At 35.8% G+C, this 12260-nt stretch overlaps 1 protein-coding gene across 2 annotated transcripts in view; it reads left to right on the top strand.

Annotated features, from left to right (window-relative positions):
• stops (SOCS domain-containing protein stops) overlaps nucleotides 1–12260 on the top strand; it is a 160151-nt gene that overhangs the window by 73795 nt on the left and 74096 nt on the right. The gene's annotated exons all lie outside the window — the stretch shown is intronic.

The raw sequence follows: 12260 nt of genomic DNA, 5'->3' as shown, positions 1-12260 counted from the left end.
TACTAATGCATGAAAATTCTAACCTCAAAAGAATCACCCTTTATATATATATATATATATATATATATATATATATATATATATATATATATATATATATATATATATATATATATATATATATATATATATATATAGATATATATATATATATATATATATATATATATATATATATATATATATATATATATATATATATATATATATATATATATATATATATATATATATATATATATATATATATATATATATATATATATATATATATATATATATATATATATATATATATATATATATATATATATATATATATATATATATATATAGATATATATATATATATATATATATATATATATATATATATATATATATATATATATATATATATATATATATATATATATATATATATATATATATATATTATATATATATATATATATATATATATATATATATATATATATATATATATATATATATATATATATATATATATATATATATAGACCAATATTTCGATGTGTTACAAACGGAATGACAAAGTTAATATACCCCTATCCTATCCTATTGTGGAGGGTATAAAAAAGCTAAACACAATTTTATTTACCAAAATGATTCTTCTATTAGTGTACATTTAATTCGGTATAACCGACTAATTGATGCATATTTGTTTCCTTTAGTACGACAAATAATTTTAATAGAATTTTTTTTTAATTTATATAAAATACAACTGCCGCCAAATCCTCCAAATATTTGTTTCTGGAATTATTGCCTTGGCAACAATAATCAATATACACGCGCTACATTCAATTGCATATTTGAACAAAGAATCAAAGAGGATAAATCAGCTTTTGGCATTGAATAAACAAAAATTTGTTTGATTTATTTATGTATGACTAAGTATGTGTGTTAGTATGTCTGTGTGTGTGTGTTTGTTCGAGCTTTGCTACGTATTATTCAAGACCCGAAAGAAGCCAATATTGGCATTTGCAATTTTCATCACCACACCTCATTTATTATGCAGTCGTAAGAGCATGGACAACCATCCAAATACTTACGCAAACACACACACATGTACTCACCTTAATCTAACATAATGCATATACTATTAAATCGCTGTATTGGCATACATGGTCACATATACACTAGACTAACAAGAAGCTTCAAACTTTTGATTTCAGTACTATGTACTACAATAAGTGAAGGCTCATTTGTGTAGTCGTCTTCCCTCCAATAGAATTGTGTGTCGCTCGCATATGTGGTTGTGTGTTTGTTGTTACACAGACCTCACCACATACTCACATGCATTCAACTACTTCGAGTATGTGGTTACATTTCCCTGATTTAGCTGATGTCCGTACATTGAAGTAGTGGTTACGAACTCTCAACCTTCCGCTCTATGTTTCCTTAAGTGGATGTAGCCGAGTGCTTCGAATATTTTTGGTCGAATGCCAACTGTGAGAAAAGCCAACTATTACGTGTTTGTTTTCAATCGCGTTTTCTACTACCTATGACAGCACAGTGAAATGGATGGGCAAATATGTTGGAACTAGTTGCTATGGACTTAGGTTATGCTAGGTTGATAAGAGAATCCAGGGGAATCCCTGTCACATGTCGGATGACATACACATAGGTTAGGTTAGGTATAGTGGCAGCCCGATATGTTAGGCTTACTTAGACCATTCAGTCCATTGTGATACCACAAGTGGTGAATTTCTCTTATCAAAGAGTGCTGCCTGGTTCTAGGTTAAGTTCAATGATAAGGGATCTACTTCTTATAGCCGAGTCTGAACTCGTTGATACGAGAGAAATTCACTTCCTGTGGTATCACAATGGACTGAATAGACAAAGCCTGGTGAACTTCTCTTTTATCAATGTGCCGAGTCCGAACGGCGTTTCACATTATGGTGAAACCACTTAGATACGCTTTCAAACACTCAGAAATGTCACCAGCATTACTGAGAGGGGATAATCCACCTGACATTTTTTGGTGTTCGGTCGAAACTGGGGTTGAAACCACAACTTATAACTTCTTTTTATCAGCGGTATCCTTCTTTTATTGCAGGAAGAATCCCCTCTTCACTAATATGGTTAACTCTTTGCCTAGTAAAGGTAGTGCAGTGACGAAGGTAGTGTTCCAAGGTCTCAGCAATCTCAAAACACGTCCACGTCCATCCTCTGCTGCTCCAAATCGGCGCAAATGTGCTCTTAATTCTAGGTGCCCGGTTAATATTCCTACGGTCCTCCTGAATGTCGTCCTAGTCTCCTTGAGTAGTTCTCCAGATTTTTTTGTTGTCTAGGTAACCTCTTAGAATTTTCGACGTCCTGCCGAATCCTGAATCCCGAATCACCTCTTCATTGATATGGTTAACTCTCCTTGAAGATAAGTAACAAAGGCAGTGTTGCAAGGTTTTATTACCATCAAAACGCGGCCTATATACATCATTCTCTGCTTCTTCAATTCCGCACAGATGTATTCTCAATTTTAGGTGTCCGTTAATTATTCCCATGGCCCTTCTTTAGTTGGTCTCCGGATTTTTTTTATGTTTGTGTCCCCCATAGTATTTTCGTCGTTCTTACGACCGTTGTGTTGGTCCACATCGCTTTATGTATCTCCTGTGCTCATTCATACAACTCGACACGCGTTGTGGACTTTGCGTTATCCAAGTTCACTTCCCAATTTGTTCTAGATCTTATCGCCAGCTGATTTGCTTTTACTTTTTATATCACTCCGCCGTATCCTGCCGTATTCTGAGTATTAATTGATCAGGGGTTTGCATTTAAATACGGTTCGCGATCGAACTGTAATGTCTGCTATTGCCTTCATTGCCTCCGGCAATCTGTGAAAATTTTCACGTTTTGTGGCATCCCCCATTACACCCATCGTCTCTCCTAATATCCTTTGATGCTTTGTCATATTTCGTGTTTCCGTCCATACGCATGTGTTCAGGCATCCAAAAAGTGGCAAAAGAAGAATACGATAAAGACATCAAAAATGATCCGAAAACTGAAAGCCAGATTTCATGGAAATCCATGCAGCAGTGGTAGAAAACTTGGTTAGAAATGTCTCCAGCATTGCTGAGAGGCGACTACTACTAATGCACTACTGAAAAAACGTTTTGGTGTTCGGTCGAAATGTGGATCGAACACATGAACCTTTGTATGCAAGGCGGGCATGGTATCCATTGCACAACAGTGGATTTCGATGAAATTTCACTCACGCGCACACCTGTGAAGACAGTGTTGAAGCCCTAGGCTTCACCCAATGGTCACCAAAATCTCTGGATCTCAAGCCGTTGAACTTTTGCGCCTGTGGCATTTTCAAGAGTAAAGTTGTCACAAAAAACCTGCCATAGTGTCGATCATCTCAAGCACACGGGTCACAACTCAGTCTTGGTCGTTTGAAGGCCATAACATAATTCATGCGAAAGGTAGCCACTGCGAACAAATCTAAACTGTTACTAACATTTAATGTTAATTCCGAATTTTTTTGTTTTTATACCCTGCGCCACACTGTGGAACAGGGTATTATAAATTAGTGCATATGTTTGGAACACCCAGATGTTGTCTTTGGCAAAAATGCTCAGGGTGGGCTCCTGAGTCGATATAGCCATGTCCGTCTGTCCGTGAACACATTTTTGTAATCAAAGTCTTGGTCGCAATTTTGGTCCAATCGACTTCAAATTTGGCACAAGTATGTGTTTTGGCTCAGAATAGAACCCTATTTTGGAAGAAATCGGTTCAGATTTAGATATAACTCCCATATATATATATATATTTCGCCCGATATGCACTTATATGGACCCAGAAGCCAGTAGTATATTCATGTGTGCCAAATTTTATTGAAATCGGTTCAGTTTTAGATATAGCTCCCATATATATCTTCCGCCCGATATGGACTAATACGATCCCAGAAGCCAGAGTTTAACCCAATTTGGTTGAAATTTTGCCTTAGGAGTACAATTGGTAGTGTATTCAAGTGTGCCAAATTTTATTGAAATCGGTTCAGATTTAGATATAGCTCCCATATATATCGTTCGCCCGATTTACACTCATATGACCACAGTGGCCAATCTTTTACTCCGATTTAATTGAAATTTTGCACAGGGAGTAGAATTAGCATTATAGCTATGCCTGCCAAATTTGGTTGAAAGCGGTTCAGATTTAGATATAGCTCCCATATATAGCTTTCGCCCGATTTACACTCCTATGACCACAGAGGCCAATTTTTTGCTCCGATTTAGTTGAAATTGTGCACAAGGAGTAGAATTAGCATTGTAGCTATGCGTCCCAAATTTGGTTCATATCGGTTCAGATTTAGATATAGCTTCCATATATATTTTTTGCCCGATATCGACTTATATGGCCCCAGAAGCCAGAGTTTTGGCCAAATTTAGTTGAAATTTTGCACTAGGAGTACAATTAGTAATATAGTCATGTGTGCCAAATTTGATTGAAATCGGTTCAGATTTAGATATAGCTCTCAAGCTATCGACTTGAAACTTGGCGCAAGTAGTTGTTATTGATGTAGGTCGGATGGTGTTGCAAATGGGCCATATCGGCCTCATAAAGGGTGATTTGTTAAGAGCTTGATAACTATTTTTAAAAAAAAAACGCATAAAATTTGCAAAATCTCATCGGTTCTTTATTTGAAACGTTAGATTGGTCCATGACATTTACTTTTTGAAGATAATTTCATTTAAATGTTGACCGCGGCTGCGTCTTAGGTGGTCCATTCGGAAAGTCCAATTTTGGGCAACTTTTTCGAGCATTTCGGCCGGAATAGCCCGAATTTCTTCGGAAATGTTGTCTTCCAAAGCTGGAATAGTTGCTGGCTTATTTCTGTAGACTTTAGACTTGACGTAGCCCCACAAAAAATAGTCTAAAGGCGTCAAATCGCATGATCTTGGTGGCCAACTTACCGGTCCATTTCTTGAGATGAATTGTTCTCCGAAGTTTTCCCTCAAAATGGCCATAGAATCGCGAGCTGTGTGGCATGTAGCGCCATCTTGTTGAAACCACATGTCAACCAAGTTCAGTTCTTCCATTTTTGGCAACAAAAAGTTTGTTAGCATCGAACGATAGCGATCGCCATTCACCGTAACGTTGCGTCCAACAGCATCTTTGAAAAAATACGGTCCAATGATTCCACCAGCGTACAAACCACACCAAACAGTGCATTTTTCGGGATGCATGGGCAGTTCTTGAACGGCTTCTGGTTGCTCTTCACTCCAAATGCGGCAATTTTGCTTATTTACGTAGCCATTCAACCAGAAATGAGCCTCATCGCTGAACAAAATTTGTCGATAAAAAAGCGGATTTTCTGCCACTGATTTTGGTAATAAAATTCAATGATTTGCAAGCGTTGCTCGTTAGTAAGTCTATTCATGATGAAATGTCAAAGCATACTGAGCATCTTTCTCTTTGACACCATGTCTGAAATCCCACGTGATCTGTCAAATACTAATGCATGAAAATCCTAACCTCAAAAGAATCACCCTTTATAAACGGACCCCCAAATTTGGCTTGCGGGGACTCTAAGAGAAGCAAATTTCATCCGATCCGGCTGAAATTTGGTACATGGTGTCAGCATATGATCTCTAACAATGGTCTCTAATGACCATGCAAAAAATGGTCCATATCGGTCCATAATTATATATAGCCCCATATAAACCGATCCCCAGATTTGACCTCCGGAACCCCTTGGAAGAGCAAAATTCATCCGATTCGGTTGAAATTTGGTACGTGATGTTAGTATATGTTATCCAACAACCATGCAGGAATTGATTCATATCAGTCCATAATTATATATAGCCCCATATAAACCGATCCCCAGATTTGACCTCCGGTGCATTTTGGAGAAGCAAAATTCATCCGATCTGGTTGAAATTTGGTACGTGGTGGTAGTATATGATATTTTATAGCCATGCCAAAAGTGGTCCATATCAGTCAATAATCATATATAGCCCCCATATTAACCGATCCCGAGATTTGGTTTTGGAGCCTCTCGGAGGAGCAAATTTCATCCGAGTCAGTTGAAACTTGGTACATTGTGCTAGTATATGGCCGTTAACAACCATGTCCAACGAGGTCCATATCGGCCTATAGTTATATATAGCCCTCAGATAAATCGATCCTCAATCACAAAAAAATGGTCCATATCAGGTTCATAATTGTATGTAGCCCCCATATAGGTGACCCCCATATTTCAATTCTGGCTCTCTACCTCGTATGGACTAACTAGAAAACGATGTTAAGAAGTTTTAAGATACCACAACCCAAGTAATTCGATTGTGGATGACAGTCTTTCGTAGAAGTTTCTACGCAATCCATGGTGGAGGGTGCATAAGAGTCGGCCTGGGCTAACTTACGGCCATATATACTTGTTTTCCTTTTGTCGACTACAGCTCTTGAAATACTAAACAATTTACCAAATAATCAAGGGAAGAAATGTAGCCTATAAAATTATCAAAACCGTTCTCTTTAACAAATATTTTTTCAATTTTATTTTTGTTTTCAAAAAAAAGATCTGAAGTCGAAAAACGAAAAAAATCGGCAAAATAGTGGTACTTTTTTCGAAATTGTTGGGGATTTGAGCATGAAAATGAAAATTTTTCGATTATATATTTAGCCTTTTTCTTGTCCTAGTCTTCAAAAAAAAAAAAAGAAAAAAACATTTTTGGAGCTATGGCCATGCGAAAAATAAAAGAAAATTAAAAAAAAATACTCAAAATCGAATTTGGAGAAAAAAACTATGAAGGCTCATAAAGAACGAATGGCAACCAATCTATCAAAATTCAGAAATTTATGTTTTTTCCTTTGGGTGTATTTACATTTTTACTTAACCCAATCCACTGTTCACAATCCTTTTTACAATCATTCACCGTACTCTGTATAACCAATTTAAAACAGTAAAACAATATACCTTTATCCCAGAAATTAATGGTTTATCTTTTCTGTTTGCTTATTGGATCGTTTGCTTTGCACCATTTCTACACATCAAAATTGCACAAAATTGCTAAAAGGACGAGGATGCATTCTAAATGGCTACAAATGTGTAAACGGTTTACAAAAATGTTCGATATATACAATGCTCGTTTTGATATTTTGTGAAATTTGAAATCAATGAATGGCTTTAAAATATCCTGTTTTGGGAACAACTAGCTATGGTCATTCAAATGTGTATGTGCAAATATTTCTTTGTGTCGATAATGAGAACAAAATAGAAATACAAAAGAAAATAAGTGCAATAAATTCCTGGAATATTTACTTTGATTATTTGATGCCTGTAGTATGAAGTTTATTTGATTGTTATTCTACTTGGAATAAACTTTGCCTTCTAGAAAGAGATCATGCTGTTAAAAGGGGTTTTTGAATTTTTGCAATCAATTTAACCTCTACGCTTTGTGTATGTTTATCATATTGTGGTATCAGCAATAGGCAGTTTTGATTTTCGAGCCTAATTTTGGGTAGTTGAAGAATTATTTTCGTGTTTCTAATCAAACATTATCTCATGTCTATAGTTTCCACCAGTGATGCCAGCATTTTTCTCCCCAAATGTAATTCAAAAATCCTCACAAAAAACCCCCAAAAATTGTTGACAAGTGTTTATAAAAAATATATATAAATAAAATTATAGGCAGAATATCGGTAATAATTAGAAAAAAATAATAATAAAAACAAGTATATAAGGCCGTAACTTCGGCCAGGCCGAATCTTATGTACTCTCCACCATAGATTGCGCAGAAACTTCTACGAAAGACTGTCATCCACAATCGAATTACTTGGGTTAAGGTATCTTTTCCAAATTGTGAGTTAGTCCATACGTGGTATATATTAGACAAAAAAGGTATGTGTAGGTACGTAGGTTAGGTGAGGTTAGGTTAGGTGGCAGCCCGATCAGGCTCACTTAGACTATTCAGTCCATTGTGATACCACATTGGTGAACTACTCTCTTATCACTGAGAGCTGCCCGATTCCATGTTAAGCTCAATGACAACGGACCTCCTTTTTATAGCCGAGTCCGAACGGCGTTCCACATTGCAGTTAAACCACTTAGAGAAGCTTTGAAACCCTCAGAAATGTCACCAGCATTACTGAGGTGGGATAATCCACCGCTGAAAAACTTTTTGGTGTTCGGTCGAAGCAGGAATCGAACCCACGACCTTGTGTATGCAAGGCGGGCATGCTAACCATTGCACCACGTTACGTAGGGAGCCAGAATTGAAATATGGGGATCGCTTATATGGGGGCTATATACAATTATGAATTTGATATGGACAAATTTTTGTGTGATTGGGGATTGATTTATCTGGGGGCTATATATAACTATAGACCGATATGGACCTAGTTAGGCATGGTTGTTAACGGCCATATACTAGCACAATGTACCAATTTTCAACTGACTCGGATGAAATTTGCTACTCCAAGAGGTTCCAAAACCAAATCTCGGTATCGGTTTATATGGGGGCTATATATTATTATGGACTGATATGGACCACTTTTGGAATGGTTGTTATAGTAAAACCACGTACCAAATTTCAATCAGATCGGATGAATTTTGCTTTTCCAAAAGGCACCGGAGGTCAAATCTGGGGATCGGTTTAAATGGGGGCTATACATAATTATGGACTGGTATGAACCAATTCATGTATGGTTGTTAGATACCATATACTAACACCACGTACCCAATTTCAACCAGATCGTATGAAATTTGCTCCTTCATGAAGCTCTGGAGGTCGAATCTGGGGATCGGTTTATATGGGAGCTATATATAAGTATGGACCTATACAGACCAATTTTAGCATGAATGTATACTAACACCACGTACCAAATTTCAACCGGAGCGGATGAAATTTGCTTCTCCAAGAGGACCCGCAAGCAAAATATAAGGATCGGTTTATATAGGGCCTATATATAATTATGGACTGGTATGAACCAATTCATGTATGGTTGTTGGATACCATATGCTAACACCACTTACCAAATTTCAACTGAATCGGATGAATTTTGCTCTTCCAAGGGGCTCCTGAGGTCAAATCTGGGGATCGGTTTATATGAGGGCTATATATAATTATTGACCGATTTCGACCAATTTTTGCATGGCCATTAGAGACCATATACTAACACTATGTACCAAATTTCATCCGGATCGGATTAAATTTGCATCTCTTAGAGGCTCCGCAAGCCAAATCGGGGGATCGGTTTATATGGGGGCTATACATAATTATTGACCGATGTGGACCAATTTTTGCATTTACCATATACTTACACCACGTACCAAATTTCAACCGGATCATATGCATTTTTTGCTCCTCTAAGAGGCTCCGGAGGTCAAATATGGGGAACGGCTTATATGGGGGCTATATATAATTATGGATCGATATGGACCAATTTTGGCATGGTTGTTAGAGACAATATACTAACACCACGTACCAAATTTCAATCGGATCGGATGACTTTTGCTCCTCTAAGAGGCTCCGGAAGTCAAATCTGGGGATCGGTTTATATGAGGGCTATATATAATTATGGGCCGATGTGGACCAATTTTTGCATGGTCATTAGAGAACATATACCAACACCATGTGCCAAATTTCAGCCGGAGCGGATGAAATTTGCTTCCCTTAGAGGCTCTGCAAGCCAAATCGGGGGATCGGTATATATGGGGGCTATATATAATTATGGACCGATTTCGACCAATTTTTGCATGATCATTAGAGACCATATACTAACACCATGTACCAAATTTCAGCCGGATTTTCTTCTCTTAGAGGCTCGGCAAGCCAAATCGGGGGAACGGTTTATATGGGGGCTATATATAATTATTGACCGATGTGGACCAATTTTTGCATGGTTGTTAGAGACCATATACCAACAACATGTATTAAATTAAAAGTGGACCGATATGGCCCATTTGCAATATTATCCGACCTACATCAATAACAACTACTTGTGCCAAGTTTCAAGTCGATAGCTTGTTTCGTTCGGAAGTTAGCGTGATTTCAACAGACGGACGGACGGACGGACATGCTCGGATCGACTCAGAATTTCACCACGACCCAGAATATATACACTTTATGGGGTCTTAGAGCAATATTTCGATGTGTTACAAACGGAATGACAAAGTTAATATACCCACATCCTCTGGTGGAGGGTATAAAAATGGACTCAAAATTTTGTTTTCTTTTTTCGTTTATACACACAAAAAAATTTCACGAAAATTTTTCCACTTAAAATTTTAATTGAGTTTTAAAAAATATTCAATTAAAAATTTAATTGATTCAACAATTTTTTTTAATTGAAAGAAAAATCAATCACAAAAATAATAGTATCAATTAAATTTTTAATTGGATCAATTAACTTTTTAATTGACCTTCAATTAATTTTTTAATTGATACTATCATTTCTGTGATTGAAGACATTTCAATTAAAAATTAATTGGATCAATTAATTTCGTGATTGAATCAGAAAAAAGTTTTTTGTGTGTAGTTAAAACAGTTTATAAAAATTCATTTTAGCGCTCACTAATATGGAAAATATTTATATCTTATTTAGATTAAATCCTCTACTTTAGAATAACATCCAGAAAGAAATTGAAACTAAGTGGAGAAACAGTATTTTGTGTTGTTTTCGAATGTACTCCTAAGTGGATATCGGTAATCAAAGGGTTAAAGAGCGGATGCACGTTTCGTATTTTTTTTTGTCACTGTCAAATATCTGGAGTTTGTTCTATAAGTTAACCATGAATCGTTTTACAAACGAACAATGCTTGCAAATTATTGAATTTTATTATCAAAATTCGTTCTCTGCACTCATAAAAAGTCTCAGTTTGGCGCGGTATATAGGCTGATGATGCCACCATTGGACCGTACATCTTCAAAGATTATACTAATCATAACAAAACTGTTAATGGTGAGCGCCACGGCGAGATGATATCCAGCTTTTTTTGCCCAAATTGTAAGAGCTTGATTTGCATGGTGGTTTACACAGGACGGAACCACATGCCATATAGCATGCGTAACACTGGAGTTGTAGAGATCCTAGTTCGGTGATAATTTTATATCACGTGCGGAGCCGGTCTACAGAAAAATTGCAAATTTTGTAAATTTATAGGGAAAATGTCTCCTTAAAGCCTAAGCATCTTTCAGCTATTTGTCAACTTAACTTTATTTATTTTCCATATTCTTTTGCTGATTACAGACATTGCTATTTTTATACCAAATAACTTTTTCCCATTTTTTTTGGAGTTATCAACAAATCCTTGAATGTTAATGTAAACACACATGTGAATGTATATTACAATGGCTCTAATTTTACCATTTTCCCTTGAATACAAATCTCTTACGCATGCATACATATGTCTTCTGAATACAGTCTATTGATATTCCATATCAGATTCGTGCTTGTCAAAAGATTTTTTTTATTCTATACCTTGGCTAAATTGCTGAACAAACAATAATGAAAATCCAATTAATATTGCGATATCGCAAAACAAAACAAAAAAAAAACAATATTCATATGTACTTCAAAATACCTGGTGACAAAGATATTTAAATCGATTTCTTAATTCCATACCATGTGAAGCCTATGTGGAGTATGTGAAACGGTATTAATGAATTTTCAAATATTAAGGAGCCTCTGAGTATTGTATTATTTTGCGAGCAAGAAATAAAAATTATATTTTGCGTTTGTTCCAAGATATTTCCAACTCTTATTTTCTTTCAAAAGTGTGTCGAAAACACGTAAACGATAAGTGGGGACCTAGCGCCGTCAATGGTTTCTCAGCAGCAAATTTCTCATCTTCTAAAGTGTATTGTCTTTTATACAAGTTCGAGCCAGTAGGCAAAAATTTTTAATTGTAATTCAACACGAAATTGATTTAAAACATATAAGGCCGTAAGTTCGGCCAGGCCGAAGCTTATGTACCCTCCACCATGGATTGCGTAGAAACTTCTATTGAAGACTGTCATCCACAATCGATTTACTTGGGTTGCGGTAACACTTGCCGATGGCAAGCCATCTTAAAACTTCCTAAATTACAAGGCAGTCCATACGTAGTATATATTAAACTAAAAAAGGCCGGTTAAATACGTATAAGTTTAAAGTTTCTATAGAAATAAAATTTTGACAAAATAAAATTTTGACAATTTCTATGGAAGTAAAATTTAAAAAAAATTTTCTATAGAAATAAAATTTGGAAAAAAATTTCTATAGAAATAAAATTTTGACAAAATTTTCTATAGAAA

The sequence above is a fragment of the Haematobia irritans genome, chromosome 1 (assembly GCF_050003625.1).
Source record: "Haematobia irritans isolate KBUSLIRL chromosome 1, ASM5000362v1, whole genome shotgun sequence".
Lineage (NCBI taxonomy): Eukaryota > Metazoa > Arthropoda > Insecta > Diptera > Muscidae > Haematobia > Haematobia irritans.
This window is presented reverse-complemented; position numbering and strand designations above follow the sequence as displayed.